General features: G+C 38.6%; 1 long non-coding RNA gene and 1 pseudogene across 1 annotated transcript in view; one reads left to right on the plus strand and one right to left on the minus strand.

Moving 5' to 3' along the window:
* LOC120618106 (uncharacterized) overlaps positions 1–24,394 on the minus strand; it is a 65,998-nt gene that overhangs the window by 32,098 nt on the left and 9,506 nt on the right. The gene's annotated exons all lie outside the window — the stretch shown is intronic.
* LOC120618138 (uncharacterized) lies at positions 15,702–15,820 on the plus strand (annotated as a pseudogene).

Below are 24,394 nucleotides of genomic sequence, written 5' to 3' on the forward strand. Positions count from 1 at the left end.
TGTGCGCGCGCGCACGCTCTTGAGAAAGGAAGACAGAGAAAGGGGGAAGGGGGAAGCCTTAATGACAATTATGCTGCCTAGGTTTCTGAGTTGAAAAACTGGATGGGTCATTTGTTCATAATTGAGGTCAAGGAAAATAATTTCAAGGAGGATGGAATAATACATGGTAGCATGCTAAAGAGAGGACAAGGAAAGTAAAGATTATATCAGGGTAATTAAATTTGAAAATTAGTAGGTAATTAATGACTTTAGAAAGATACTGCCATAGGTGGAAATAGAACTGGGAAGAATAGTGGGGTTAGATGGGCAAGTTGAGAAATTATTTGGAAACGAGGAGAGACTATTCATGCAGTGACACTTTAGCATGTTCAGGCTTTGGAATTTGAAGATTCAATTTGAAAACCTGGTACTGCTGACTTGCTATATAGCATTTGGCAAATCACTTGACTCATCTGAGTCTCTTTCCTAGAGGCTGAGCAACGATTTACTCTGTTCATTTTGTATGATCTATTTCCTCATCATGTGTCATAGGATAAATCATGTCATGAAATTGAGGCACTTTTTTTCTTTTTTCTCTTTTAGGTGACTACCCCTACCCAACAATGAGTATGCAGCATTTACTGTAACTCTATTATGATTATACATAGAGAGGTTGCACATAAATATGACCTTATTTCTAACTGGCCCTTTGATTGACAGTTAAACCTTGTCACTCAATAAGTTAATGCATGTAATTAGTAGATGTAATGTATTTTCTACTTTGGCATCTCTTAAAAATAAAAGCACTTGTGATTCCTTCAAAAGATATTAAATTATGTAATGATTTTTACTTCACATTTTTTAAGATATTAAACATTTATTGAGTACTAACAATGTGCCAAACCCTGTGGATATTATGAAATTATTAACTTCGATTTCATCTTGTGCAGAACTATAGGATCTGCTCCCATTTAATTTCTGGTCAAAATACTATGTAGAGACTATATTTTATATTTTCTCTATACTTCTATTTTAATTTCAACTCGATAATAATAAAACTTGCCACAATTCATTTCTAACCCTCTCCACCACCTTGGGAGTAGGTTTGATTGCCTCTGTTTTAACAGATGAGAAATCTATCTTTTAAAAATGGCAAAATAAATTTAAATGTCCATCATAAAGCTAAGATTAGTAGCTGCTAAATAAATCTGTGATTAATGCTATCCTATAACAGTGTCTTTACTGTGTTAAAATCAGTAGGGAACTGAGTGTGCTCTCATTGTTTATACAAACAAGCATAAAGCAACAGCCACACCATAAAAATTTCCTGGAATATCCTACATCTCTGTCCTTGTTCCTCCATTTATCCACTTACTCATCCATTTATTTATTCAACAATGAGAATGAACTAGTCATTATGTTAATTCATATGTCTGTTAGTCCACATGTGCTATGACTACATGTGTACATTCTGATTGTGCTTGCAAAACTCTGACCTCTGGCTGCCAACACATCACTGCAAACAGTAAGTAGGAGCATCTGACAAAACTGGGGTAGCAGTGGGTCCTAGGCCAGAGACACCCTGGAATCCTTCAAATGACTTGGCCACTAGAACAAGATCCTTGTGACTACTCAAACCTTAGTCCATTAGATCTTAGCAAGCCAGACTTCATCCTTGGGCTCTCGACTGCTGTTGAGAGCTCTACTCCCTCTCTTCCATAGCTGCACATCAGGTGCCACCAAAAGTACAATGCCCGGCCAAGCCATATTGGAGCCTGAAGCAAAAAGAAAAATCTGTAATACTGATCCTATCTTTATTTCTGTTCAGCATGGATTCAGCTGGCAGGCGAGAGGGTGAAATCTAATTTTCAGATTTAAAATTACCCCCTTAAATTTTGTGCCCAAAGCTGCAACATTACTTGCCTCACAGGAGTCCCCACCTGCCCTTCTGCATGAGACTTAAGAATGATTTAGGCCACATTAGCACAGAAAATGGCAGAGTTCCAAACATGTGTTCTTGAACTGACCCTTACCACATAGTTTGCATAGGAGACAAAGTGCATGTGGAGGTCATTCTTTACTCAGTGTGCTCAATCCTCAGTGAACATTATTTCTCCCCTATTAAATATCAAAACCCTGCTTAATCCCTATATATGGAGCCAGATATTTTCCAGAGGAAATAATGTAAAATGGCCTCACTGATTTAAACACTGAGAAAATAAATTCAGATAATGTGCAATGTTGACTTCTAGAGGCTGATCTGCCCGTAGATGCCATCCTAGGAAGGAGAATCCTTCTTAAACCTCTGTGGGGTTCCTCAGAGAAGCAACAATCAAACATTGAAATGTCTACATGAAATCTCCTTTAAATTCTTCTTATTCTCCCTGGAAGCGACCCTTTGTTTTCCCCTTGAAGCTAAAGAACAATAGAACCCTGAAGGAAGTCCTTTCTTGCAAGGTTCCATCCACCCCAGGGCTGGAGTTGCCTTGGAGACTATTTACCAGTCTTAGTTATCGAAAGAAAGAGATCTGGGTTGTATAACCAGTGATCAGGTGTCACACAAATGGAAAGAGAGGCAGCTAAAGTAATTTCATAAGTTCTCAATTGTGCCAGCAAATTTGCTTTTAAAAATTTCTCTTCTTTTTGTCCCTTTGTTTAAACTAATGATGGGCAGCAAAAGAAAGCTGGTTGATTTGAACTAGACTTGCCTCATGTAAGAAGCCCCTCCAACATTTCTACCTTTTACTTTCTTACTCTGAGGTCTCAGCTGAAAAGTTGACACCTTTATGAAAGATTGCTTGATCAACTCCAGTCTGAATTACTTTCCCCTTCCTTGGTGCTTTTTTTTCACAAATGGGGATAACAATTATTTTGCCAGATTATTGTGAAAGACCTGAAGTCAATTTATGAATCTATCAGTTTCCAATTCTGCCTTGAATACGTTATTTAACTTCTCTATACTCGTTTTATTTGTCTGTGAAATTGGAATAAAGATTATATCTCTCACAGAAGTTCCTATGAAAATTCAAAGAGAGAGTGCATTAAAGTAAAAAATATTAGCTGTTATAATTTTATTGTTGCCATTGTTTTCTAGATTAGACTGTAAATTGCTAGAAGAAAGAAGTCTTGCTCTTGCTCATCTTCCTATTACCCACAGATAATCTTAGCTGGTGGTCAATAAGTGTTTGTGGGAAGCTAAATATTTTTAATGTTTCTGCCTCAATTAATTTACAGTCATACACCCATAACAATGTTTCAGTAAATAAGACAACACATATATGACATTGGTATACCAAATAGCCTAGATGCATAGTAGGCTATACCATCTAGGTTCGTGCAAGTGCACCCTATGATGTTTGCACAATGACAAAATTGCCTAATGTCACATTTCTCGGATATCATCCCTGTTGTTAAGCAGAGCATGCCTGTATACAGGTATCCACCGCTTCTTGAAAGTTCTCATTATGCCAGTTCACTTTTATGAAAGATCTACATTAGTATCTGTTTTTTAATAACTGATAGAAATCCAAAGAGGATTTTTGCTTTTATGAAAGAAGGTGAAAAGCAAAAAGCATTCAGCTTTCGTTTTGCAGAGTCACTATAGAAGCAGAGTGAATCCGAAGCAGTGAGAGTAACACTGCTTTTCCCTATATGTTAGTGTTATTTTGGGTGTTATGTATTAATTGCTATGACTTGGTAGGTTATTTTGGGGGTCTGGAAACTCTCATTTTCCATATAAATTAATGGTAATTGCTTCTTCCTTTTATACCATTTTGGCTTACAAATTTTTATAGGAATGCTCTACTTTTGGATAGCAGGAAAACCTGTATTATTTGTATGGACTTTATCATATTCGGCTTTGTTATTTATTTATATATTTTATCTTCCCTTCTCTTTTGCAATGTGCTTTATGCAAATCAATCATTCAGAAAATACCATCTAAATGGAACAATAGCAACAAATTCAAAGGTTCTTCACAACACAGCATCACAAAATCTTTCTTGATAACTGACTGAAATGCTGCATTTAAGATCAACAGGTTAAATTTCTACTTTTGAAAAGTGATAACTTTTCAAAAATTCGAAATCACCAAATGAGCATATAATGAACAGAAGCCCTTTTTTGGAGGTATAACAAGGACATATGTCCTTAAGCTGCACTGACAGGCCATGTGCTCGCCACATCTTTGGGGGCCGTAGTCCTGCCCTCGCCATCTACAGAAACAAAGGGTCAGTTAGAAACAGGTTTCTTTTTGTTTCAAATGATGCCATTCAGGTCCAGCGCAGGGGATCTGCTGTCTATTCTCATTTTTTCTGCTCCGAGGAGCTCTCTTGGCAGCTCTTGACACTAACACAACAGAGGCTGCGGACTGGGAGGGAGATTGAAAGGGCTGATATACCACCAGCTCTAAAAACACATGACAGCAGAAAGCTGGGCTATTACTAATGCTGATCAGCTCAGAGGCAATGCAATCAAACCTTCAATTACACCTGGGTGATTTAATCAACTCCCTGTCAAACTCAGGCTGGAACTCCTCTGGTACTGTACAAATACAGTAATTACCATGCCAGCTTGCAATAAGATATCATTTCAGTGGATTAGAAAACACATTCTGTTGTCAATTACCAACAACCAATTTATAGGCCCTGAAACAAGTAATATTTTTTAATTGCTGCCTTTGTGTCATTATCACAAAATTACTTCTGTTATGAGGCATTAAATCATCTCAGCAATGTTGGGAGTGGGGGGAGATTAAAAGTTTTCACTCTGTTCTTTCCTGATAAAATGGGAATAGTAGCATATAACTCATATCCTGCTGTGTTAGATTTTGAAATAAAAAAAAAAAAACAATCAAAAAGCCCCAGAGATTCTCAACTATACAAACAATTATAAACAAATCCAGAAGCTACATGAACAAATCAAAGAGTGGAAAACCAGGAGTCAGATTTATTTTGACCTGCGCTTTTCTCTATCTGGCCTTACTTTCCCATGTGCCTATTTTCTAAGCTTCATTTTATAGAGGTATTTATTTCTTTTGAGGGTATGTTTCGGTTGACCCCTGATGTGGCCACAGTCACTAAAGATTTGCAAACACGAAAAGACTTGAAAATTTTCTATCCTACCCACCCCCTCCCAAGCCCATTTGTCCAGTCCAAAGAATAACAGCCAGTTGGCCTTGCCAGCCCCATTCAGGTTGTCCACAAAGGTCCTAGGATTCTTTTCTTCTTATGCAAAGGGAACATCTGACACACCCCTACTGACTCACTCCACCTACCCCATTCCAACCTCAATAAATCTTGCTTGAGTTAGTTCTAAAAGGAGGCACTTTTATTCTTCCACACAACAGGGTATGGACAAAATTTTATTATTATTATTTGCAAACATTTTATATAGCACATTATCCCAGACACTGGTATAAATTATAAATATTTTAAGTATGTATTATTATTATTTTCATTTCACAAATGAGAAGCTAATGCATTGAATATTCAAAGATTTTGGTCACAATGGTGTAATAAAAAGGATATTAGATGTGTCTCGGAGAACTAGGTTTGATTCTTGACACTACTGTTTTAGTTGTGTCATATTTAGCCAATTCTGTATCTACTCTTAGCTTGAGTTTTCTTATCTTTGAAAATGATAAAATAGTAACAATAATATTAAGTACGTCATGCATTTCTTTTACGTGTTTTACGTGTTGTATTAACTTATTCAATCTTCACCACAACTCTCATTGGTAGAAACTATGATTATCCCTATTTTACAGATGATGCTGAGGTATAAGAAAGGTAAAGTAACTTGCCCAAAGTTACACAGCAGGGAATCATCAGAGCTCCTGAGATTTCTCTCTTAACTACAACCCTATATTGCCTCTTAATTTAGCCATTTCTCCTATACTATCAACTATCTCCAGTCAAATTTTTTTCTGTTGAAATCCAAATCTATACTCCTATATCACCACTTGGACAGTGTCACAGCCATCTCAAAATCCACACGTCTCAACTTGAAGTCATCACTATCTTGTCCTCAAACTCGCCCATCCTTTAATACTTTCTATTTCCTAGAATGAATACCTCCATGAACCTGGTTAAAAACTAGTTCAAACTAAAAGCATGGACATAATCCTTGGCCAACATCTCTCATTTGGATAATTGCTATGATCTCCAATTAGTATTTCTAATTCTAGCTATTTCACTTGCAAGTATACACAGATACTTTACCAATACTCTCTGTTCCTGGTCTATCAATGACTATTTCACTTTTCTGTCTTCAGAGGCTCACAATTATCAGGATAAACTCCTGTTATCTAAAGTGCTTGCGACCACTTTACTTACTTAAAAGAAATGGCTGTACCATTTCTTCAGGGTTCTCTATCTACCTTCTTGGTGAGGTACCACAAACATCCCTGGGGACCATGTATGTCCCTTTACAGTCTGCTTTCCTTCCTTGAACTTAGGAGACAAGGAAGTAGAATGCTACAATCCACTGAATAGGACCTCAACTTATTTTCACACTTACTCAGGCACTATCCAACTAGAGTTGGAAGACATTTTTTTTTTTTTTAAAAAAGGAACCTTTAAGTATTAGAGTCAGAATGAATGAGCCACAGAGTTTTAAACCTGGAAAAGATCATATAGCTCATCTCATGAAAGCCCCTCATTTTTCAAAGGAAAAATAGTGTCACTATGATCAGCATGGGATAAAGGTGATAGGTGAGGTCCATGGGATGTCAGAGTTTACAAAACACAGTATGAATAAATACAAAGCAAAGGAACTAAGCCTTAACTCCCTGCAGTTCATAGTCAAGGGACATGTCTTCTCTTATTAAAGGCATAGATCTCTGCCTGGCATATTCTTTCTGGGTCCTATTCACATAGAGAGTCATTTCCCAAATGGCGTTTCTTGAAATCCACTGTGGAAACAAACAAAATGTTTCCCATGGTTAGATCCCATTGTTAAATTAGCCTATAGTTCCCAGTCTGAGAAAGACATAATAAACTTTGGTATGTTGAAGACTCTTAGAAATTGTGCAGTAAAAATCAATTTTAATTTGTTTAAATAAGCCAGATTTCTTAAGCTCACTGACCATGGATCCTCAGTTTGCTTTGGAGTTTAATACTAATCAAAGTCTCATGAATTTGAAATTAAGTGGACTGTGATGATTTAGTCACTAGCCACATTTCAAGTGCTCAGTGGTGACATGTGGCTACTGGTCACTGTATTAGACAACAATAATTTAAACTGTTAAGCCAATTAGACTAGTTAGTTTTACGATAAAAAAAAAAGCACTATTTTGCTACACTTCCATATAGTGATTTTGCTTATTTATAGTTCTTTCAATGCATGTCCAAAGGAAGAATTATCATGGAGGATGATTCAGGCACTGTGCCATGTCAGAAATATTTGGAAGAGAGCCTGTGAGTGAATATTAAATTCTACCGGCTAGGTCCTCAACAAACATATGGATCTGGACGTCTCTGCATGGCTTATTTACATTAAAAAATAGCATCTCACTTGCTCATGCCAAATTCCTGGAATCTGCTCTGGTTACTGGTTGTGCAAATAGCTGACTCCATCAGTCATGTTAACACCATACCAGGGAGCTGGCAAGAGCAAAACATGCTACTCCTTACCCTAGGATGATGGAGTTAGATTTGCCACTGTGTCTCCTGGCCAATGCTGTGAAGGATGCCCTTGAAAGTATTCCTCTCTCTAGAGAAGGAAAGAGAGAACAAAAATAAATAGTACTAGGTGGACTCATAAAACTTGTCAAAACCTCTCAAGCATGGCATATTTGATGATTCATGGGGTTTGCAAAGTATTACCAAATTAAAACAAGAAATGTCACATAGAGCGGTCATTCCACAGCTTCAGAACCCTCTGTGGCAGTGCAATCCTTTTGGTGGAAAGCATTGTTAGAGGAACTGCTTGCACCACCCCCCATACCACGACCACCAGTCACACCATCTTAAGGCAGGACAATGCTCACCAGCAGAGCAGTGAAAGTTATTCGTTCCACCTTATTGTTTCTCCAGAGACAAAGACCTTATAAGATCTCTCTGGAAATTTGTTGAGAAATAATTTCCTCAAATTTTTCTCCCTTTGGATTGAGCCCATTTACTCTCACGCAGTCATCAGAAGGAAGGAAGAAGCACTGATTCATCAGCCCACTTATTCTAACCCTTCACAATTTCAGAGACAGTTATGATAAAGCAATTTTCCTTGTGCTGTCTCCTTTCCGTAATTTGAATGTTAACCCCTTCATTTACACATAGCTCTAATTCACTGTATTTCCACTCTCTGCATTCTCACTTAATATGATACCTTCGCCTTTTATCTGTAACCAGCCATTGCACTTAATTAACCAATGGAAAACAACAGGGCTTTTTCACACCCAAGAGATGAACTGAAATGTTTCTGGAGAGTGGGATTAATCAGCCCCTGAATTTGGCCTAATCAGCTGCTAGTGGAATACATCACTTTGATGAGCCCATGGCTGCAAGGAGAAATTATTCATTTACAACTACACGCTTGACTATAGTGTGTGCTGGTACACTGAGTGCAAGCTTCTTCCATGACAGTCCTGCCTACAACCCAGCCCCCATCCAAAACCATCCTCTACATTGTTACAGAGAAAAATGTTTTTCTAGTTTTTTATTTTTGCTTTTAATTAAATTTACTGCATGTCTACAATGTTCCAGGCACTGTAGTAGGGACTGGAGAGAAAATGAACAAAACAGAGTCCTTGCCCTTTATTATAGCCTAGTAAAGGAAACAGAGAGTATAGTAGTGCCCCCTTATCTGTGGGGGATACATTCTAAGACCCTCAGTGGATGCCTGAAACCACAGATAGTACCAAACCTTATATATATTGTTTTTCTTATACATACATACCTTTACACTTAAAGGAAGCACTTTAAGACTTCTCTTTGGCATATTCAAATTGCCGGATACAGTGCGGACAAAGGGGTGATTCACGTTCTGGGTGGGATGGAGTGGGATGGCATGAGATTTCATCACACTACTCAGAGCAGCATGCATTTAAAACTTATGAATTGTTTATTTCTGGAATTTTCCATTTAATATTTTCAGACTGCAGTTGACCACAGGCAACTGTAACTGCAGAAAGTAAAACCTCCGTTAAGGGGGCACTACTGTAATCAAAGAGTCACAAAATACATGTGCATATTCTGGCGGATTAGATCTAGTAGGTGTTGGAGAGGGAGGGGGGTTTGGGAAAAGCTTCTTCAAAGAATTAATGACTCAGCTGAGATCTAAAGGAGAAGTTAATTAAGCAAGGGGGAAAGTGTTTCCTGGAAGAGGAAACAATATGTAAAAAGGCCCTATTGGGGGCAGCGGCATGTGATAACAGAAGACCAGTGAGACCCACTTGTAGCAAGCAGAGGGAGAGTGGTTGAAGATAAGGCTGAAAAGATAGGTAGTGGCCAGACATTGCAAAGCCTTGGAGTCTGTACTAAGAAATTTGGTCTTTATCTCATGAATAATGAGGAGCCCTTGAAACATTTTTAGGCAATAGGAAGCCATTGAAGTGCTTTCAGCTAAAATATAAATTAATCATGTGCTTGTTTTCAGCTCGAAACTGTTAATGACTGATCATAATCTACAGAATAAACTTTAAAACTCTTACTGTAATAGTAAAGTCCTCTGCGTTTGGTCTCCAGCCTTCTCCTTGCTTCATCTATGGCTTGAGGGGGAAAGGGGGTGGAAGTGGGGGAAAGGAGAGAAGGTCCACAGATGTTTGTTGATTTACACATTACAGTTAGGGAATGGGTTAGCATGACTAAGAGTTAGACAGATGTGGCTCAGTACAAAAGGCAATCTTTCCTATCTTCAGAGTGTTTTGGAATTATGTAAGATATATTACTTGGTGAAATCCCAGAACACTGCCTGGCATAGGCAGGTACTCAATAAACATTAGTTCCCTTTCCCTTCCAATCTTCTCCCTTCTGTAAATAGACTTTATATCACAACATTTCCATCCTATTCATTTTTTCAACTCCACTTACTTCAAGGCCCTTTGGTTTTCTTTTCCCTATTAAACAAACAAACAAACAAAAACAGAAAACTTTCATGGAAAAAGAAAGATCCGATATTAATTTATAGCTTGGTACGTGCATATACAAACCATGCTCCTCCTCTTGGACTGCAGTTTAAACCCTATATCAAATTGCAGAATAGAGGACCTTAATCTTTTCTTAAAGGTATTTCAGGAGTCAGAGCGAAATTAAAGAAGGAATTTGGGGAAGAAAAGAGCTCTTCCTTCATCTTTGTAAATTATGCCAATATAAGTGTCTGCCTCTCCCTTGATGCATAAGAAAGGGATTCTTCCGGATGTGTAATGGGGTCAGGTGTTTATGTGTGCATTTCATGTGGGAACAAGGCCCAGACACCATCCGTTGAAAAGAGAATACAGCTTAAAAGCATATGGTATGAATCTTCCTTTAGAAGCTAATAAATAGCTTGGCCATAACCCTTTTCACTACAAATGGAAATATCGCAGAGCCCTTTCCATTTGTCCTTTTGCCAAGTAGAAAGAAGAACAACTCAATATTCTTTTATTAAAATAGTCTGGAAAGCCAAAATAAGAATTTTTCACATTGCCAGTGTATTCAACATATCGCTCCTCTAAACAGTGAACTTTCCTCAAATTAATTTAAGATTGGAGTCACTTTTCAGTGAACTTTCATACACCTCCAGAACATATTTGTAAAGGTTTCAAAACCATTATTATCTTAGCAGCTTGCTCCAAATTCTTTGAGAAGGAAATGCTTTTATATAGAAAAATACCTTACTAAGTCAGTGGGGTTGAAAGGTTGAAAGTGTGATACCCTGTGGGCATAGATAAGCAGGAGACAATCAAAAGAAGAAGAATGAGGGTGAAAAAGAATGAAAGAAAAAGAGAAAGAGAAATTGATAAAGTGTTTGCTAGGAATAAATAAGATGGGGGAGGAGAAAGGAGAGAACCCCGCAGCATGGGAGAGGCTGATCGTCAAGCTGAAGGGCATCTGAAAGACAGATATGGCTAATAAGTAAATTTAAGTTATGTTGCTTTATATTTATTTCGCTGCTTTCACTATCCTTCAAAAAAGGCCCAGGCGAATGGATTCTTGTAAAAAATCAGGGAAGGAAGCTGTGTTCCTTCCGTAACTTTCAAAATAGGGTCAGCTTAGAATTCATGGAGTGAACAGAAATTCAGTGTAAATTGTTCAGCTCAAAGGTGATCATGAGAACGTAAGTCCCCTGGGGATTTGCAGAAATCTGAGGAAAACATTGGACTTTCCACAGAACATAATGGGAAAATCAAGTCAGTCATATCTAAGTAACCTAAGTCATATCTTAAGTTATTATCTGAGTTGCAAATCTTTTGTGCAAACGAGGCCCACATGTGATATTCTCAGCTCCCTGGCTCGTAATTTGCATTTTCAGACTGACTGTCATTGGTCTTATTATTAATAAATCTCAAGGAGCCTCTTGGAGGACAGATGCGATTTTTTAAAATAGTTCATTTTACATATACTGGAAAGATGTGCCTTTGAATGAATTTCTCTGGTTAAAATATATTTCTCAAAACTCCTGAGGTTTGGGAATGGTTCTCCTTCTTTCTGGCTCCTTCCATCTTCTTGCAAACAACAAACAAATCAGGGCCTGTCTTGTTCACTCCATAAATCCTTAAATAAAGCTTTTGGAAAGAGTGGGGGAGGAAAGACTGTGAAAAGGGAAGTAAGATACTTAGTCCTGCTTGCTGTCAGGATGAAAAGGCTCTGCTCATTGCTGAAAATTCTGCAGGGAACTGGAAGGAGGAGGAGGAACGAGATCATATTGTTTGCACGAAACTGTTCGTAAATGTTATATCATAGGATCAGATTCACACACTCGAAGAAATAATCCTGAGATTCCATAGGATGTGAAAGCAGCCCCGAAACTTTGTTACTTATCCTTCTCTCCTCCCTCAGACCTGCACATGCACGATTTTAAAACAGAACGGGGAGGAGAGTTAGTGCCTCTTGAAGTGCCGCCCTGATGTCTAGGGCCATCCGGATTTATGTACAATTCCCGTGGTTATTTATATCTTCTTATTTAGGACTTTGGGATCTTAAATAAGATGCAGATATAATTTCAGAGAGATGTTTAAGATCCAGTAGAAATTCTAGAAATGTGCATGTGTCCCTATTAGTCTGATCCTATCCCCAAGGTCAAATAGGGTGGTATGTTATATGCGCCTTATTTTTCGTAGCTCAAGAAAGGACAGATGAAAACCCAGTATAAAAAAGAACTGAGTCTTGCTGAGCAAAAACTAAATAGTAACAAATGATTTCTGCTCAGAGATCATACCCACTGGAACCAGATGATGATGGTGGTGGTGATGATGATGTCAACAGTTTTTGAGTATTTACTGTATACCAGACACTACCCCAAAGACTCGATATACATTGTTTCATTAAATTCTCACAGTAATCCATTAAAGTAGCTGTTATTATTCCCATTGTAAAGATGAAAAGATCACAGCTCAACAAGTTTAAATAACTTGCCCAAGGTATTAAACTAGTAAATGAGCCTGAAATTTGAATTCAGGAGTGTCTGACTTTACCATTGTGCTACAAATAGCCAGTCTTTTTCCATTCATAAAAACCCTTCCCCATAGAGGACCTCTATCTTATATCTCTTATCAAAACTGGCTCTCAAGTAAGAATTTAGTTTTCTCATTCAAACTATACAAGTAACGATAAAATGCTTAAGTGATTCATAATGAGATATGGAATCTTTATAGGAAGCAAAATCTTGAACCCAACAAATTAATCTATAGCAGCAGATTTCAGACTTAAGTAAGTAGAAGTGCAGTGTTTTCAACTTGAAATATGGGGAGCGGAAGGGACTTTCTTTTCTCCATCAAATCACTGTATTTGGTGAGTCCTTCATGCACCCATTGTGAGTTGGAAACCTCTAAAACAGGGATCCCCAACCCTCTGGGCCACTGACTGGTACCAGTCCATGGCCTGTTAGGAACCAGGCCACACAGCAGGAGGTGAGTGGCAGGCGAGGGAGCGAAGCTTCATCTGTATTTGCAGCCGCTCCCCAGCGCTAGCATCATCGCCTCAGCTCCACCTCAGATCATCAGGCATTAGATTCTCATAAGAGCACCGGTCCTTGGTGCCTAAAAAGTTGGGGACCACTGCTCTAAAAAATATAGGTAGACCCATTCTGAGCTTCCAATGGGGCTACTTTAGAAATTACCTGACTTCTTTGCCAAAAAGACACAAAAAATGTTTCAGATATACTTGAGAGTTGTCCCCACAATTTTTCCAGAACAGCCTTTGAAATCTATTAGAATGTATGAAAAATAATGCTCTTTTGAGCATCTGGGCCTTTGCCATGCAGGTTTCATCTGTAGACATACTGTAGAGAATGGGGAAATGACTCAGTCATTTACAGTTCTTGTGCCCTAAGAATTCTAGTATTTGGGGGTGGGGGGAGGGGAGCAGGGAGTTAAGATTTTTAAAAAATATTTGTTTGGATTCTTTTCAAGCTCAGAAACCAAATGCAAGGGGAAGTTTTGAAATATTATTTCCATTCTACTCTGAATGGAACTACTCTTCACTAACTGGGCTTCAAGACCCTTGCTCACAAAATTGTTAAAGTTTTCTTTCTTCTAGTTTTTATGATGATTTGTTTGATTTTAGCCAGAGAAGGAGTAAATGCCCTATAGATTTAATTGACAGAGAATGCCTGCTTTGCTTTCCATCTCTTCAACCTCAGAAAAATCTCAACCTTAAAAAAAGAAGAGAAAGAAAAGACTCACTATCTCTGTGGAGTCAAAGTAAAATGATTGCAAATTCCTAAACAAATTCCTTAAGCAAAACTTTAGGTCCAATATATTTTTCAGAAAATAACACCTAGAAATATCACTGCATAATGCCACTGTTTTGTAAATAGCTTTAATCCACTTGCTGATTCTTCCGGTTGTTCTAAATTTGTGCTCCTTGTCTTCCAAGGCCCATCATTTTCATGAGTCACCCAGTCATGGAGAGGGCAAGTGTTTAAGGTCCAGGATCCAGCCAAACAATGCCTGGGCTCCTCAGTATTTTCACAGACTGTCCTGGCCAATCTGGTAATCACTGTCTGTTTCCTTACTGGAAAAGCTACAAAGGTCTGGAGTAAAGAGGGATGGCAACTAGCATATGCTGAGAATCTACTATGTGCTAAGCACGCTGCTTCTCACCTTAAACTTCCATCCTTACTACAAGCCTAGATGGTAAATATTTTTAACCCCTTTTTTTTCAGATGACAAAAGTAAAGCTTAGAGTGTTGATATAATTAGCCTAAGGAAATAAAACCTGAGGTAAAGTCAAGGTTGAATACAGGTCTCTATCTCATTACTTTACTCATCCTGCCCCAACACACTGCTTCCCTACGTTGCAGTGCCTCAGCCAAAGACAGCTTTAGGAATAAATGAATCATAGGAAAGGCCTCCATCCGACATGATCTTCATATTTCGGCAAGACCTAACTAGCTAATGATGCCCAGAGCATGTGTCAGCTCAGCCCTGGCTTGGTATAACTTTTCTCGGCTTATTTACAGTATGGAGTTCATTCTTGATTCACGAGCTGACTCTGTGTGCTGTGTCCTCCAGGCTGGAGTCACCTCTGGCACCAGAGGATCATTGCTCCTTCTTTCAACACTTGGGCTCACCAGATACTGACTCCTTCCAAATGAAGCAATTAGTTGAAGTCTATTAAAAGAAATTTTTAAAACCAATGATTGCAAAATCCATTAGCTGCACAAAATTTGGAGAGCAAGAGCTTTCTTCCATTACCTAACTGGAGTTGAAGTAGTAGAGACAAGAAAATAATAATGAGCAAATGATAATAACTAAAACCTACCGAGTGACAAATTTTATTTAGTCTACTATTTATAATAACCAAAAAGAAGTCAGAAATCCCAACATTCAAATCACTAGCAGAGTGCCTGTAAGAATCTATACCTAGTGCGTGTGGACACTTTGGTGGTTATAGGCAGGAGTGGGGGTGAGATGATATCAAATAATTCGATTTAAAACTTAATAGAGTTATTTTAAGTTAGTACATATACTCAGCAGGTAACAAGGAAGAGGAGAAAGAGCTAGTTTTAATTTAGTCCCTTCTACGATCTAGGCATAATGCTGGTCATATATATATATAATCCTTACATTCTCGTAACAACCATGTAAGGTAGGTACTATTATCCTCATTTATAGAGGATGTTAATGTTCTCAATAATTCTTCTAAGTAACTTACTCTAGTATGAGTCCAATCATTTAAAGCTTTGATGTCCTACACTTCAGTAAAAAAAAAAAAAAAAAAAAATATGGCAGCATTAACCTACCTGAATGCTAGAAAGAAACAACTGAAGGTATAATTCTCATTCTGATTTCCAGTTCACAATCATGGAATGATCTTATGCGTTTATCACCTCTTTTTGCTGAGATCCCATTAAGAGGATATTTAAAAAATAAATAAAAATAAAAATAAACAAAAAAACTTTACAACAATGAAATAAATAGAAGGGCGAGTGTTTTCAATGAATTTGTAGAATACAGAAAGTAGAAGGAAGAGTTTCAATTATTGAAGTAGAGCGGAAGAAGACACAAAAGAAACCTTGAATGTGAGCAGGATCCAGCAACACAGGAAGTGGTTGATCTGCCGTGCAAAATCAAAGAGGCTCTGGTCTACGGCCATGCCACCCTGAACAAGCCCCATCCCGTCTGATCTCGGAAGCTAAGCAGGGTCAGGCCTGGCTAGTACTTGGATGGGAGACCACCTAGGAAGACCAAGTGCTGTAGGCATAAAAAATAATACATAAATAAATAAATAAATAAATAAATAAATAAATAAATGATTGTAAGGTGACAAAGTCCTTGCAATCTGTGAGGTCAACCAAGAGTTGCCTCGCCTAAAAAAAAAAAAAAAAAAAAAAATTCAAAGAGGCTCTGGATTCAAAAAGATAACACTGAAGTAGGTCTATATATAAAACATGTGGCCTCAGCTGCAACTCTCCCTCACCTCCACGTGAAATAGAAACCCAGATCCTTGCCCACAAGCAAAATAAGCCAAGAGCTTTTCTCTAACAGAATAGAATGAACTGTTTGGGAAAGAACTAGGGTAACCAGTAGATGTTAGTGACCCAGTAGGGCCTCCTCATTTGTTACCTGGGGCTCTCTATCATCGCGGTAGCCTCCACAGCACTCAGCTTGGAGAAAGCCCACCCACTGACACATTCTGGGGCACACAGAGCTCCTGGGCAGTCTGCTTACTGTTCATTCTGATATCTGGAGAGATGATCAAAAATCTCCAGGCATTTTAGAAAGTCTAAAGCAAGAAAGAGAAACACTAAGATAAATAGACATCAGCTGTCCCTGAGAGGAAAAAGAGAACTAAGGGAGTAGAAGAGAACTTACAGAAAAAAATGAGTTTTGTATACTCAGAAGTACTCAAAAATATTTGGCATGGATAAAAGAAAAATACAATGTTGGGGGTTGGGGGTTGGGATAATGGGGTGAAGGGTTAAAGAAGTACAAATGAGTAGTTGATAGATGATCACAGGGATGGGGAGCATGACATAGGGAATACTGTTAGCAGTAATATATTGTCTAGGTGGAAAATCAGAGGAGAGAAGGAGTAATTAGGGGGATAATTTTATAAACTATATAAATGTCTAACCAATGTCCTGTGTACTTGAAATTGATAATATTTTTTTTTAAAAAAAAGCATAACCAAAGTAAAAGTAAGATTTTTTGGAAATTAAAAATAAGATACCAAAATTGAATATTCAATAGATGGGGTATAAGGCTAAGTTGAGGAAATCTCCCAGAAAATAGAGCAAAAGGCAGTTAGAAAGAAAATATGAGCAAAAATCAAGAGAGATTAAAGATCAGTCCTAGGAGATCTGACATTTCATTCATAGAAATTCTAGAAAGAGAACAGAGATAACAGAGGGCAGGAAATTATCAAAAACAGATCCAAAACAAGTTTCCCAGAGTTCAAGGAAGAGAATTTTTAAATATAAAGAACTTACTCAGTGCCCACCATAATTCACTCATCACAATGTAGTGAAATTTTAGAACACCAAAAATTAAGAGAATATTGTAAAACTTTCCAGAGAGAGGGTTAGGGAAAAACGGTAGCTAAACTCTCATAGATCATAGTATGAAGTCAACAGCTAAATGTCTAAAGTCCGCAAGAACAAAAACAATATAAGCAAATTATTTAGGTTAACCGCCAGAGAACCCAAAAGCAGAAATCATTAAAAATTGGTTATCTCTGAAAAGCAGGACTAGTGGAGGTTAATGAGGGGCTGTAGAGGCAGTTGTGTCTTTTTACTGTCAGCATGCAAGTATTCATTTGGATGGATAAATAAATACATAAACATATGTTATACGTATGTATGGTAAATACATACTATAGTCAATATATAGTATAACCTATATATTATATAAAATACCATATATAGATAATATGAAAAATATTATCTATGTGTATAAAAGTAATATTTGCAGGCTGTATGTTTATTACTCATTGTAATAACAAACTCATCAAGTGGTGTCTCTTACATCATAATACCTTAACAAGGTTTATTCTTGCCTGTACGTAGTGCAGTGCACACATAATTACTGATGAATTTGATACAGAGCCATAAAATATTATATCCTACAAGGTCTCCTAGTGGCCTGGAAAATAAACAAGCCCCCTACCAGCACAACTTCCAAGTAGTCAGTGGCTTAGGCTGAGCCAACAGGATACAAAAACAGTTGGTCGAGAAGTGGAAACTTCAAGCTGAAAAACATTTGGAATTTTCTAATCTCAACTGAATGTTTTTTTAAAAAACTAAATTTCGTCAAACCTGTTTGTGTATATGGGGAGTGAGCCATAGGGACTAAGGAACATTTGACTCTTCCTGCTGCTAAACATGCTGGGAGAAAGAAACTTCTGGAAGCTGGCTGAATTATTTTGAGCCATGATGAAATTCCTTTAGGGAAAGAAAAATAGTTTTCTAATTGGTCCCTTTGCAGCATAAAAAAAATAGTCTCATATGGGAGATGGCTACCAACTAATGGATTAGAGTCTTTGCTTTGTGGTAGAGACTAAAAAAAGTCAGGTCTCTGGGACCTAAAACATTTGGCAAAAACAAAAGTCCAGAGGTAATGTGGAAAGAAGAGAGAGTTCAAGCAAATGCATGAGGCAGGGAAAGCAGGAGTGAGAAAGATTAGATTCCTGCTCAGTATTTGAGAAATGCCGAAATGCTATGCAATCCCAGTGAGCACTGCATTCATTAGGCTGCACCAGCAGCTGTTTGGGGCTTAAGTTGCCATTGGTGGTGTTTTTCTTAGCCTGGTACCTTTTCAATTGACTATGCAGAAAGCATTCCTCAGAGTTAAGGCACAGTGCAGACTGTGCTATCTCACTCACAGCTGATAATTTCCCCAGAGGCAGGTGAGATGCAGAAAGACAAAACCAAGGATTCACAAGAAAAATCGCATTAGTAGAGAAATGAAGAGAGTGAGGGGACCGAGTAGGCGAAGCTGGCGGGTAATATAATAATTCAAAGACTGCAGGTAAAAACAGCCCCCTGGGATAGAGCAGTTTGTCATGCACTCAGTTAAGGAAGGAAAACAAGAAGCCAAAAACTGTGGTGAAATTGTTTTTCTGAAAGAGGAGCTGCTATAAATACAGATGCCGTGGGATAGAAGAAACAAGAAGATTAACAGCAAGCCTGGATTCAAAGTGAGAAGCAGATTACAGCTCAAACTATCACTTTCAGGTACTAAGGAGAAAGCCACCAAGGTGATGGGAGCTTCAGAAGATCTAACTAAGTGCTTTCGTATTGTAAGATGATTAATTCAAGCTTATGTACTGGGCATACTCAGTGATACCAGTGTCTTTTTGATACAAAGACTTTTCCCTAGGAGAGAAGGATAAAAACGTAATTTAGAGGAGGATGTTAGAGGCCACCAAGGCACAATACTGAAGTGGATATGCTGGACAGACCTTAGGGTGTCTCCCATAAATCCTCCCCCTTGTGTCCACTGCCTGTATAATACCCTCCTGTTGAATGTGGGTGGGACACACTCCAACAAGCAATAGACTGTGGGAAAGGTGATGAGGTGTCACTGCCAGGATTACTTTATGTTATTACTTCATAAAGATTCCATTTTAGCAGACTGGAGCAAGAAACTCTCTTTGCTGACTTGATGAAATAAGCAGCCATATTGAAGTCCACGTGGCAAGAAATGATGGGTGACCCTAGAAAATGCAGGGAAGCTCTAGGACCGAAATTTCACCTCTAGCCTGCAGCCAGCGAAAGCCTGGGGCACTTGATCATACAGCCACAAGGAAATGAATTCCATCAACAACCTGAATGAGTTTGTAAGTAAACTCTGCCACAGTTAAATTCCAGATGAGACTGCAGCCCAGCTGACACCTTGACTTCGGTTTCGTGAGACCCTGAGAAGAGAATTCAGCTCAGTGATGCCCAAATTCCCGACCCACAGAAATTGTGAGATAATAAATGTATGTTGTTTTAAATCATAAAATTTGTGGTAATTTATTACACAGCAATATTTAAAATATATATATATATATAGTGAGGGAGAAATAGGTGAAAAGAAATGAAGAATGATGTCAGAGAACTTCTTCTAAACAGGAAGTAGCAAACCAGCCATGATGCCAGGAATTCATTTCATCATTATTAAATAACATTTAGGCTTCTGCGATGTCTGTTGTACCATAGTCCATCTAAAACTAGGCTCTTGTCACCTCTGAGTTGTTACCTCTTTCTGTAAGATAGAATCCAAGTGTTGTGCTATCAGTCAAAGGATGACAAAAGGTATTGCTTCTAATTTTTTAATATGGGAAGTCTGGCCCTGTGCAAAGCTGTGAGAGGGAAAGTTTGTTCTCCTACTCATTTAACCATCTGCTCTTATGGAAAACCCTTTCTCCAAAGGATGCACATAGCCTCTTATTACCACCCCTACCTACTCTGCCCCATGCTCCATACTTCTTTGAATGTCCTTCTTTCCATTAAGTTTTGCCTATTTCTGTATCCTATTCCTCAGATCCCGCTTGGTATCATTGAATTCATACTAAGGGCAACTATCTGATATCACCTATGGATCACCTCACCATGATAATATTTGTGCATTTTAACAGATATCTTCAAAACCTTAACCAGTGGGAAACTCAAGAGACTGGTCAACTGATATATTTTTCAGGCAAGTCTTCCAGGAGCCCGCAAACCACAACACATAGAGGCAGTGGGAAACAGAGCTTCCTCGTCTGCTCCAGAACATTGCCTCACATTTGCTTCCCACTGGGGACCTCTTGCTGGTTGGGGCATGTACTAAGTAGCCATTTTGTTTATTCCGGAAGCAGAAACAGTAGCATCTATCTAGTGCCCGGCAGGTGTCAGACTTTCCCCCACGTGGAAAGGGCGATGGACAGCTTGCCTTATGTTCATCGCAATTACTCACATCTGAGTTTTTTCAGTATTCACCCTTCCTGTGTATATTTCTGAGCTGCAGAGAAATGCGCTTTCCTTATAAGAGCCATGGGAGAGGAGCCAGTACATGGAACCCAAGACAGGTTGCTGAGTTTCTGTGATGAAGTGGAATCTCCATACCAGGGAAGCTCCCTGATTCCTTCTACAAGGAAGATTTAGAAAAGCTCTCTGTCCCTGGGAGACTCAGAGATGCTCTCCACCTAGATAGTGCCATCTCAGTCTTAAAGCCCTTGTGAAATCCATTCTCTCTGCTTGAATGCCCTTCTCTTATCCCATTTCAATTCAGAGTTAGTTTAGGGGTATGTGCAAGTGGACTTGCCTTAACTGATTTGAAGGTGGTTAGAATGTCTACTCTGGGCACTCTTAAAGGTGACAATAATGACATTTAACACCTTGCCCAGGAATTGTCTCGTTGTTTGTCTCCCCCACCAGACCAGCAGGCTTCTTGAGGATATGGGCAGTGCGTTACTGTCTTCTGGCTTCAGAGCCTAGCTCAGCGTCTAGCACTAAATAACTGGGGTATAGATAAGAGAATGAATGAACAGCCAAATAAGGAACTAAGACTTAACCTATTTAAACTGAAAATAAGAAAAAAGAATGAAAAAGGAGATGGTGATTCCACAAGGTCAGGAGTTGAAAAGGAGGTGATGTTATTATGTATTCTACATTAAAATCAGCCCACAAATCTCTGTCCATCCTGTCCTGTGTAATTATTGGACAGCGAAGGTACATTATGACATTTCCCAAAAAAGTGTCTGTGAAAACTACTCAGCTGAGGGCAGGAAGCCAGGGCTTTATTCACAGAAATGTAGGGGATAAAGTATTATGAAACAGTGATATGAGTGGGTTTTACTTTCATAGCAATTTCTGATGTTTTTATGGTCAAAGTATTATATAAACACTTCTCTATTGTGTTTACAAGTTGACGTTGAAGAGATCTAATTTTCTCCCATCTTAGACTTCCTGTAATATGTTATAATGTATAACTATTTATAAAATATGGTGTTATTTGATTATTTAAGTGTGCCATGTCATATATTTTCAAGGAATATTAAAGTTATATTAAAACACAAGTAACTAAGACACCCTTTTGGAAAATGTCATGAAGTGACTTCATTGCCTAATAATTACATGGGACAGGATGGGACAGATAATTCGCGGGCTGATTTTAATGAAGAACACCAAATAACATTACATCTTTCTCATACAAGTAAATACAACAAATACAAATAAACAAGTTCACTTAAAAAAAACTTTTTTTAAAAAAGAGAGAAAACTTTAAAAAGAAAGTTTTCTTCTCCCTCCCTGGTTGCTTTGCTGGCATCACAGAACTAGAATGAGTGCACAGAAGAGGGATATCCTTATCCCAGCCCAAGGGAGCGAGGCTATGGGAGGCGAAGTGCATTTCTGAAGAGGTCTCGGACAGTGCTCTCTTCTCCTCCCTTCTCACCTCCCCACCTCCTCACAGCCTTCCGAAACTCCAGAGCCTCTCTCCTCTCTCAAGTGCACACCCTGGGCCTCGCCCCCAAGGAGTTCCTTCCTGCTTGACAAACATTTTTTTTTAACAGGGACATACATGAGTAAGAGGCCAGCTTACATTAGCCTTTACATTGAGGACTATCTTTTCCCCTGCATACTAGCTCCCTTTTGCTAGACCTCCAAGCCTCTACGCTAGTAGTTTAGAGTCTAAACTTTAAACCCACTGATCCTGATCCTGATCTTTCAGATTCTGTGGATGAATCCTAAAATTTAACTTTTGTTCTAAATATACTGGTACCTCATTCTGTTTAGGGTTCCCAGCGACCATCTCTTACTAAATGCTGTGACTTACCTTTTCGCATTCCTTAATCTTCTTGACATCTGCCATATTGGAGTCTGGGCCCCAGAATTATGAGTCCTACATGCTCTCTGAGGCATGAGAAGACAGAGGTAGAGTTGTAAAAGTTTGGGTGTCTTGGGATCTTCCTCTGGTCCATGCTTCCATGGCCTCTGGATGCAGAGGCCCTGCCTGTTCCCGTGGAGCATACTTCTACTTCAGGGTCTTGGCACCACCTATTTCTTCCGTTTGGAATTCTCTTCCTTTAGATTCTGCATAGTTATCCCTCTCACCTTCTTCAGGTTTTTTTCCAGCTCCACCTTCTATGGTAATGCACTCTATTTGTCATTGCTCACATCCTGAGCTGCAGTTTTGTGCTCTAATCCAACCTCATTGCTTTCCATCTTTTAGGAAGTATTCCCTAGTTTTGTTGTGCTGAGAGTTCCCCTCCTATTTTTGAGAACAACTATATACAAATATATACATATATTTTATTAATCTAAAAAGCATCTCTTCTCTCATTTCTGTTAATGTAGAAAGGAGAGTTTGCTATCTTGAGAACTGAGAAAAACTGAGAGGAGGTGAGGGGGATAACTATGCAGTTATCTAAAGAAAAAGCATTCCAAACAGAATAAACAGATGGTGCAAAGGCCCTGGGGTGGAAGTGTGCTTGGCAAGAATAGGCAAGAACCCAAGATGGCTGGATCTTGACTGGAGCACAGTTATAAAGGGATAAAATAGTAGAAGTTGAGCTCAGAGAGGGAAGGGAGCAATGGGATATAAGAAGGGCTGTGTGATGTGGAGACATGAGGCCACTGTGTGGACTTCTGAGGAAAATAGGAAGGCATTAGAGAATTTTGAGCAGAGCTGTGAGATAACTTGACTTAATATTTTAAGATAACACCTTTGACTGCCATGTTAAGAATAGACTCAAGGGAGAAGAATAAGGATACTCTTGCAGGAATCCAGGTTGGAGATGATGCTGGCTCAGACCACAGTGGTAGCAATGGCGGTGGGAGAAAGTGGTTAGATTATAGATATACTTTGATGCTAGAGGCCAATAGGATTTCCTGACTGGTGGTATGAGTAGTGAGAGAGAAAAGCAGGAGTCCAGAGTAACTTCAAAATTTTAATCTGAACCCTTAAAGATAAAGTTACCATCAAAGATATGGGATGCCTGCGAATAGAACAGATTTGTGGGAGGCAGTCAGAAGTTCTTTCTCTGAGATGCTGAGTTGAAGATGTCAACCAGGCAAGTCTGATGTTCAAGAGAGAGGTCCAGAATGAAGGCTTATGTTTGAAAAGGTACTTTAAGCCATGAGACCGAGTGAGATCACCAAGGTAGTGATTTTGGTTAAAGAGGGAAAGAGGAGCAAGGGTTGAGCCCTCAGGCACTCCTGTGCCAAAAGGTCTGGGAGATGAAGAGGATCTAGGCCAGGAGACTTGAGAAGGAACAGTCAGTGAAGTAAGAGAGAAAAAAAGAAAATATAGTTGGTACATATGTTGCACTTTAATTCAACACATTATGTAGCAATCCGAATTTAAAAACTGAAACCAAATTGGAAATTATTCTTTACATTGAGGAAAACAGTATGATGCAATGGATAAACTATTAGCCTAGCATATTATGTAGGTACTTTCAAAATTACATTCTCTACACCTCACCCCTGCAACCCAGCACAGTACCAGACAGTCAATACAGAAAGCTACCTCGGGTCTTTCTAGTTGTTGCTGAAAAGAAAGTTACTATATTACTTTTTAAAAAATGAATGCAAATCAATTAGGTTTGTTAGCAGAGCTGGGAGAATAAAGACTGCTTGCAGGTTATGAATATCCTAGGACCTGGCATCTTCAGTCACTCAAACAAAACAGGGGTTGCCTAGGGAGAAATCAGAGTGGCTAGGTGCAGATTCAACCCTTTTTTATAATAATAAATTTTAGTTTTTAAAGCAGTTTTAGATTCATAGCAAAATTGAGCAGAAAGTACAGTGTTTCAATATAAACTCTCTGTCTAGGCTCTACCTTCCCCACCCCGCCCCTAGACTTACT

This window comes from Pteropus medius, unplaced genomic scaffold (assembly GCF_902729225.1).
Source record: "Pteropus medius unplaced genomic scaffold, Ma_sr-lr_union100, whole genome shotgun sequence".
NCBI classification, from domain to species: domain Eukaryota; kingdom Metazoa; phylum Chordata; class Mammalia; order Chiroptera; family Pteropodidae; genus Pteropus; species Pteropus medius.